Here is a 7,960-nt window from a genome sequence, read left to right as displayed (position 1 = left end):
ATGAAGTTTGATAAAGTATGTATGGCATCAAGAAACATCCAAGACTATAAAAACAATTGCCCCACAAACTGGGTTTTCTGCAGCAGTTTGATTAGATCCTTAGAGCCATGAATAAACACTTTTGCCAGACCTGTCTTGTGACATCCCTTGTGTAGTAGAAATGTCACAAGGCTGTATACTCGATACTAGTGTACTTATAATAATAATTTCTTACACTTATATAGCGCTTTACTGGACACTCCACTGAAAGCGCTTTACAGGTAATGGGGACTCCCCTCCTCCACCACCAATGTGCAGCATCTACCTGGATGATGCAAGGGCAGCCATAGTGCGCCAGTCCACTCACCACACATAAGCTATCAATAGGGTGTACAGAGTGATGAAGCCAGTTCACGGATGGGAATTATCAGGAATTGATAAAGGCAAATGGGAAATTTGTCCAGGACACCAGGGTAACACCATAACCTTGCTAATAAACCTTGCTAATTATCTTGTTCTTATCACTCCTACTTGCACACTTTCAATCAAACAAACAGAAATATACCACATGTTGATATAAGTTGTCTTAAAATAAGTAAAGCAAGACATTATCTTAGCTTCATAATAAAAAAGTTTAGAAAATTCATGTTATAATAGCAAGGATAAGCCAAAATGGTGACAGGGAATCTGAACTAAGCTGAAACCCAAAATGAGGATAAAACTGAAAATTAATATTAAATTAATTTTACAACTACTAAATGTAGTAGGAATTAGTTTAGAAGTTAAAATAAAGTTGTATGATGGCTTAACAGAAAATTCTCATTCAACTCTCCAGTACAAATTCTCAATAGATCCACATCTGAGGCTAATACTTAATATGTACAGTACACAGTTTGCAGATTTCTCAGCTAGTAGTAGGTCCCCAGCTACATCAGATGATTGGCTGATTGACAAGGAATGGAGAACACAGGAAGGTGTCTATTTTCTTATTTATCAATCATTCAATTACCATTCCTGGGAACCTCACGGTTCAGCCCAGTTGCATCTGATTATGGTGTGGCCAGCCTTCATCCTGCCACTGTTACATACTTATACAGTATGTGGTAAGAGAACCCTGGAATAAAACCAACTGGTTGTGAATTTAATAAAACTAATATTGGTATTAAGTTAAACTACAAGGCTGATATTAAAATGTTACAGTATAATTTATTGGCCTTTATAAAATGTGAAAAATATATTGCCCATATAGTGTATTTTTCATTTTATTCATGTAATTCACTCCCTGCTGTCAAGAAAAGACTAATATTCTCCAAAGTCTATTAACTTCTCTTAATTTGAAGCATCCCCTTAGATTTTATTTAGTTTTCCCAAGTACCAGAAATATAGTGTTGGAATCACTGCATGGTGAGTTTTTTATCAGATATATGCTGCTGGAAGCAATAATATCCACTTCTACTGCAAGCGTGGGATCAGCAGATTGATCCCCATGGTATCTTTTTCTTGCTAAGCAAGATTAATCTCCCTTTACTCAGATTGTCTTTCTGTAACAGAAATATTCAATACAGCTCTTTAAGACGACTAAATCCACTCCAGATTCTTCCAGTTCAGGGAATACAAACAGTAAATGAAAAAAAAGAAAATTTTAATTTTTAACATCTAATTCAGTGGACAGTAGAAAGGAATTAGAGTATTTTCCCATTAGTTATTTAGAAAGAAAGTTTTAAAATTTGATTATCATACCAAAAGAAAGATCTAAAAGCTTGAGAATGTTTTAAATGTCTATGTTTAAGTAAAACTATAAAATATGAACCTCCTGTTAAACATACTATCATCTAAGTAAATTAATATTAAAATGTATATTTTTACTCTTTTCTTTGCATAACAAAGAGATACTTTAATATACACTATATTAAAAATGAATATACTCTTAAGCACAGAGAAGCAAGTGATTTTATTTCAATGGATTATTCCAGCCCTTAATAGCTAGGATGCTTGGGAATCTACAAATCATGTTAAAAAAAATTGGGCAAAGGATTCAGAAGAAAATGGCAAAGAGCTCTTCATTAAAAGTTTGTTCTTGGAAATAGAAGTAATGTCAATGACATAGATATAAATCTGCATTATATTGTTTCCTGACATTTTTTTAATGAGGTCATAGAAGAATCTACCTACACTTGCAAGATAAAGGTATTCCCCAAATCAGTCATTACCCATTGACAAATTCCAATAACTTATAGATCTACCTACACTTGCATGATAAAGGTATTCCTCAAATCAGTTATTACCCTTTGCAAGAGTAAGCAGCCATTCATATCAACAGACTGTTTCACAGATAGAATTCACAAAAAACTTATTCTATGTTTGCTGCTTGTTATGTTTTTGTTATATCAATAAATTGTATGTTGTGTATTTAGAATCCATGTTTGAGACTGTAAATTATGTTTGATTTGTTCCTAAAAGTTGTCAAGCACTCTTGCAATTCGTTGTTAGCTAAATTTTCCTAAATTAGAATACTTAATATATTTATTAACTTAACCCAAGGCAAAGAAAGGAGTTTAAGTATTTACATGTTTGATATATTTAAAGCTAAGTTTTATATACAGAGATTATGGAAGAAACTAAGAGAAGAATTAAATGTATTAATTTACAACTTTATGCTTATTTATTAGGTTATCTTAATGAAATGCTTTATTATTACACACAGTATACCAGTTGGTAGCAAGAAGACAGCGTAGCTATGGAACAAGTAATAGGTTTATTCCATGCTGAAAAGAGAAGAAAGAAAACACAAGGTTTTGGCCGTGGAGCCTTCTTCAGGTGTGAGAACGACAGGGCAGTAAGCAAAAGTATTGTAGCAGGAGAACAAGAGCTAGGAGAGAGGAGGAGCGAGTAGCGGGAGAAGGGGACAGACAGAGAGGCCAACCAGGAGGTGTGAAGTCAGGATAGGTGAAGAGAGGTGTGAAATGAAACCTACAATGAATAGAGAGAATTTTGAAGAAAAGTAGTCTGTTGTTAAGAGAAGGGGGAAGGTGTGATCCTAGCTGCAGGATAATTTTTGTTTCTGTAGTCTTTCTGATGTATGAGTTCGGAAAAACACAGATAGAGAGATTAGTGTGATCATGGCCGTCAGAGGTGAAATGAGAAACAATGGGCTTGGAGAGATCTTTAATCTTCGCAGCCTAACATGTTCTCTGAAGCGGTCTCTGAATCTCCTTCCCGTTTCTCCAATGTAGATGGCTGAGCATTTACTGCAAGAGATACAGTAAATAAGGTTGCTGGAGGTACAAGATGCCATCTGCATGATCCGGAATTGTCCTGAGGGGCCTTGAATGAGTGTGGTGTTAGATGTGTACTTGCAGGTGATACAGTGAGCTCTGTCGCAAGGGAAAGTGCCTGGTGTGGATGGTTGCTGAGGGCGGTCAAGGGAGTTGTGAATAAGGAGGTTATGCAGATTAGGTGGTTGGCGAAATGTGAGATGATGGGGCGGTGAGGAAAGAGGGCCCAAATGGAGGGATCATCCTGTAGGATGGAAAAGTTGTCGTTAATAGTCCTGGGGATAGGAAGTGTGTTGGGGTAGTAGGGAAGCACAAAAGGAATGCGGTTGTTATGGCGGGAGTTCCTGATTGAGTTGATGGTCCGATGGGTGTCTTTGGCTCGGGCAAGGGCCCTGTCAATAACACTGCTAGGGTATCCTCTGTAGATGAAAAAGGAGTACATTTTGAGGGCTTGGTTCTGGAAATCGATGTCATCGCTGCATAATCGTCATAGCCTAAGGAATTCTGAAAAAGGGAGAGAGTTTTTAATGTTTTTGGGGTGAAATGAGCTATACAGGAGATAGCTATGTGAATCCATGGGTTTGTAATAGACCGAAGTAGAGAGTCGGGGGTAGTTAATGGAGAAGTTGATGTCTAGATATGGAAGTGTAGTGGAAGATATGTTAACTGTATATCTGAGGGACAGGTGGAAGTTGGTGAAATAATGCAGAAAGTGCTCAAGCTGGTCGTTAGAGCATGTGGCGGCACCGACGCAGTCATCAATGTATCGCTTGTAGAGATCAGGGACATAGCCAGTGTAGGAAGCAAACAAGCGTTCTTCTACCCAGCCGACAAAAATATTGGCATAGCTGGGTCCCATTCTGGTGCTCATGGCAACTCCACTAACCTGTTGGTAAAAAAGGTTATTGAATGAGAATGCATTCAGTGTGAGAACCAATTCTGCAAGGCGTACCAGGGTGTGGGTGGGTGGATCAAGCACTGTGCGTTTGTCCAGCGTGTGCTTGAGGGCTGTAAGGGCATCATTAGGGGGAATGACGGTGTAAAAAGAAGTGATGTCCGTGGTGAAAATATAGCACTCGGGGCCCTGAAATTGGAAATCATTAAAAAGTTGGAGTGTGTGGTTGGTGTCCTTGATGTATGAGGGAAGACCTTCAATCAGTGGTCTCATGAGACTGTCGAGAAAGGCCGAGATGTAAGTAGTGGGATAGTTGCATGCTGATACGATGGGGCATCCAGGGGTGTCCAGTTTGTGGATTTTGGGGAGGAGGTAAAATTGAGATACCTGCGGATGTTCAATGATGATTTGGTTCGCCTCTTGGGGGAGCTCTTTACTGCTGATAAGAAGGGAGAAGGTGGATACCACTTCCTTTTGGTAGTCAGTGGTAGGGTCCTGTTGGAGAAGGAGGTAGGCAGAAGTGTCGGTTAGTTGTCTAGAGGCTTCAAAGATATATAGGTCCTTACGCCACACCACAACAGTGCCTCCTTTGTCCACGGCTTTGATGGCAATATCATCTCTGTTGTGGAGAGACTGCAGCACCTGAATTTCTCCTTGGGTGGGGTTGGACCTGTGTTTACTGGGTATAGAGAGTGTCTTGGAGCTTGATTGGTGCATTGGTTAATGAAAAAATTGACTGGTGGAAAACAGCCGGAGGGGGGAGTCCAACAGCTCTGTTTAGGATTAATATTGTTAATTACATCAATAACCAGATTGTTGTCAGCTGCCTGTGAATAGGAATCATCAGCAAATTGTGCTCTGAGACAGATCCTGGAGTAAAAGCGGTTAAGGTCGACTCTGGTCTGGGGGATGTCCAGCTTCCTGGGAACTGGTACAAAACTGAGGCCTTTGCTGAGGAGGGATCGCTCATCCTGTGAGAGGGAAAGGTCAGAAGGTATAGTGACAACAAGGTTAGGATTGGTGAAGGTGTTTGGGGTGATGATGGTTTTCTTCTGTAGAAGATGACTGAGTTTTTTATCCTTCTCTGTAGTGAGAAACTGGTAGAGTTTGGAGTTGAGAGATCTAATGAGGTTAGTTATAAAGGGAAGAAGATGTGGAGCTGTCAGCCATAGAAATTCCTTAGCCTCTTTGATGGTGTTGTCGGAAAGGATAATATGTTTTTTTTAGGGAGAAACTGGTAGAAAGCATTAGTTTCCTAGAAAATAGTGTTAGAAGTCTCTAAATGTGTTACTCTGGATGGTATCTGAGTCAAAAGAAAAGGTATTAAATTTCAGGCGAAATCCTTTAGGAATTATATTATGTTAACGACATCTGTAAAGGAATAGGAGGTGGTTAGAAAGCCTGGTCTTGGAACAGATCTCTGTGAAGAGATGGAATGCTGGTTTAGTGAGAGAAGGGGGCAAGTGGCCCAGGGAGGAAGAAAAGGTATTACGAAGAGATCTAGAAAAAGATTTGAAAGGCATAGTGGATTTGCTTATATACATACTGTTAAAAAAAAAAAGAACCTGTGCTATTGTGACAGGGCTTGTAACAGGCAAAACTGACCCCCATCTGAAATCTAGAGACTGTAAAACTCTGCCATTACAGAGGACCTGGTATTTTGGTGTTACATAAAGCAGTTCAGCTTTAAACTGTAATTAGGAAGTGAAAACATTACATTTATCTGCTACCCTATCACAGTAAATGAAATGAAAATTACATTGACTGCCTACCTGCTTTCCACAAAACCGATACTCCTTAGAAAGGCATAAAAAACAGGAAATAAATTAAGCCAAAAATGTGTCTTACACACCTGCTATGATTTCCAATCACATATATATTGTTAACACAACAACACAATACATGACATAATTCCCTGTCTTTTAAAATATTCTCCTGCATTTACTTTATCTTTATATTTGTAATATGAAATTACAAATCATATACAGAAAGAAAACACAAATATAAATTTCTAAATTTCTTCTAACAGAAAAAATACTAATATTAAACAAAGCAGCAAGACTGTTTAATTGGGCATTCCAAGTTACTAATAGGGAATATGCTACTCATCTATGAAATACACTATAAGTATCTGAAGGTACTGTATCTGAAAGTTTCAAATTAGAAAATAACATACTGTGTTGTTGACTGCAACAGAAAGACTGCAAATGGAACAGCACTGGAATAAGGCATCTAAGTGAAGTGTTACATGTTTTGCTTCATTATCATCCTATATGGTCAAACACAACCCAATAAGTATAGAATACTTATATATACGTCTATATAAATACACAAAGTATTTCTGTAAACTGCAGAATTCAATCTGGTTTTGCCATTATTAGTTGCATTATCAATAACGAAGAGTGAGCCAGTTCCTGAGGTGACAATGCATGCCCAGACCATGACATTACCTACACCCTGTTCACAGTTGAAGTGGTGTTCTTTGGAGCATCTGCAGTTCCTTATTTTCTTCACAATTTAACTTTTCCATTACTTTCCATTACTTCCATTTTACTTTTCCTATCCCGTCCATAAAACTTTCTTCCAAAACTCTCCTGCCTATTCTTTGTTCTTGTTTTCTGTTCTTGGATTTGATGAGAGGTTTACATCTTGTGTTTTATAGCTTGTGTAATTCTGCTGTTTCAAACTTCTGCGAATCTCATGCAACTTTCAATACTCAGACAGAGAAGGTTATCTGATCACCATATCCTCTAGAATCTATTTAGGTCAGTTTAGGCAGGGCAGGCTTCCCATTTCAGCAATATCAGAAATCTTGTGTTAACAACACAGCTGCTAGGCTTTATATACATGCTAAACATTTTGACCACATATTTCATTTTCACTATATAGCATTCTCATCAACGGATGACATGGTGGTGCAGTGGTTAGCATTGCTGCCTTGCAGCACTGGGGCACTGGGTTTAATTCTAAACGTGAGTTTCTTTCTGCCTGGAATGTGTATGTTCTCCTTGTGTTCACATGGGTTTCCTCTGCATGCTCTGATGTCCTCCCACAGTCCAAACACATACTGGTAGGTTAACTGGATTCTAGGAAAATGATCCCTGGTATGAGTATAGCGCGTGTCTATGTGTGCCCTGCAATGGACAGGCATTCCATCCAGGGTATACACTGTCTTGTGCCCGTTGCTTGCTGAGATATGCCAGCAGCCATATCGCTCTGCAGCTCACAACTGGCAGCCCACTGAAGCGAAGCAGGTGTGAGTCTGGTCAGTAACTGGATGTGAGGTCCTGACTCTCTGTGGTCATTAAAAATCCCAGGGCATTTCTCGAAAAGAGAAGGGGTGTAACCTCGGCGTCCTGGCCAAATTTCCCATTGGCCCTTACCAATCACGGCCACCTAATAATCCCCATCAATAAATTGGCTTCATTACTCTGCTTTCCTCCCCACTGATAGCTGATGTGTGGTGAGCGTTCTGGCGCACTATGGCTGCCGTCGCATCATCCAGGTGGATGCTGCACATTGGTGGTGGTGGAGGGGATCCCCATTATCTGTAAAGCGCTTTAAGTGGAGTGTCCAGAAAAGCGCTATATAAGTGTAAGCAATTATTAATTATTAATTATATACTTCTGCTCCCCCATGACCCTGAATCGGACAAAGCGGTTAGAAAATGGATGAATGGATCAACAATTTTTGAATATGAAAATGCATGTCTTTGTTTTCTTAGGGGCTCTAACATCCACTAACTTTTTAAATTCTGAGACTATGAACATACATATTTACAAGAAGTATGTACATTTTACTTCACATTTTT

At 39.0% G+C, this 7,960-nt stretch overlaps 1 pseudogene; it reads right to left on the bottom strand.

The window, feature by feature from the left end:
* Positions 1-4,405: 4,405 nt before the first annotated feature.
* On the bottom strand, positions 4,406-5,672 carry LOC148837790 (uncharacterized; annotated as a pseudogene).
* Positions 5,673-7,960: the final 2,288 nt, after the last annotated feature.

The sequence above is a fragment of the Atractosteus spatula genome, chromosome 3 (assembly GCF_055471065.1).
Source record: "Atractosteus spatula isolate fAtrSpa1 chromosome 3, fAtrSpa1.hap1, whole genome shotgun sequence".
NCBI lineage: Eukaryota > Metazoa > Chordata > Actinopteri > Semionotiformes > Lepisosteidae > Atractosteus > Atractosteus spatula.
This window is presented reverse-complemented; position numbering and strand designations above follow the sequence as displayed.